This window comes from Vombatus ursinus, unplaced genomic scaffold, assembly GCF_900497805.2.
Source record: "Vombatus ursinus unplaced genomic scaffold, bare-nosed wombat genome assembly UNPS02014812.1, whole genome shotgun sequence".
Taxonomy (NCBI): Eukaryota; Metazoa; Chordata; class Mammalia; order Diprotodontia; family Vombatidae; genus Vombatus; species Vombatus ursinus.
Window position 1 is genome coordinate 9,398,319 of NW_020954590.1, and position 1,307 is coordinate 9,399,625.

The window sequence follows — 1,307 nt, forward strand, 5'->3', positions numbered from 1 at the left end:
CATAACATTCCTTTTGTATTTTCAGAATTATTTCATGTTTAAAAAAAAGCTAATTTTCCCATCTTATGAGTTAGAGGGTGGGCTGCTGCCAACTTCTAGAGAGAATCTCCACATAAGTCAGCAGAAGAAAGGCATATACTTTCTTTTTTTTGTCATCTTTGCCTGCTCTTCTTCCACATCTTTGGAGATTAAGGTCTTTTGAGCAAATGGAGATTATGAAGGGGTAGGTAAGTATAAACCAGATCAATGGAGTGAGTGGAGATGGCTTGACTGTGTGCTTTTACTGATTATGAAAATAAGGGTCCTGTTTAATAAACTGATTGTTTAGATATTCAGTGTTTGTTGAGATTTTTTTTCCTACCTAGAATGGTGAATTTTATTACAATTGTAGGCAAGGCAAGTTAAATGTGGCTTACCTACCCAAGCATTTATTAAGTGCTTACTGTATGATAGGCACTCTGCTAGGCATTGAGGATACAAAACAAAATTAAATAATCCCTGTCCTGAAAGTATTTACAATCTATTAGTAGAGAAAGCATGTACAAAGGATTATAATAGCATAGATACAGAACTGAAAAGCCACAGAAGCTAACTATTTCAATCTCTTCTTTTCATCGATGAGGAAACTGAATCTCGTGGAGGTTAAGCTATCTAAGCTCACATAGCTAGCAAATGTCAGAAATAGGACTTGAACCCTCACCCTTTGACCTCAGAACCAGTGATCTTTCCACTCAGACATATGCCTAAGCATATATAAAATGAAAACAAAATAAAGATGATTTAAAGAGTGAGGTCATTGGGAATTGGGAAAAGTTTTCATAAATAGTTATATGTAAATTAACTGAGCCAAAATAAAAATAAAGTATATTGACATATAAGAAATATTACAACATTTTTTACACATTGAAAAACTTTGAACATGCACTCATTTGTTTTATGTGATTTATCAAGTTCATAAGATTTTGATCTATTCTCCATCCAGAATCTATAGTTTTATCATATTGGATGTTGAGCATATCTTTCAGGAATAGTTTGGTCTTTTCCTAAGTCTAGACTTAATCATCATCCATAAAATTTCATTGACATTTAAATCTAGAGAATTTCTGAGCCATTAAAACACATTTATCTCCATTTCTTGGATAAATTTATTAATCTTTTGAGACATGTGGCATGATGCAAGAGCATGTTGCAGTTCTCCATTTCCCTTTGGGAATCCATATAATTCTGGATCAATTCTGCTTCCTGGTCTATCAGAATAGTTAGATAGATAGATAGATAGATAGATAGATAGATAGATAGATAGATAG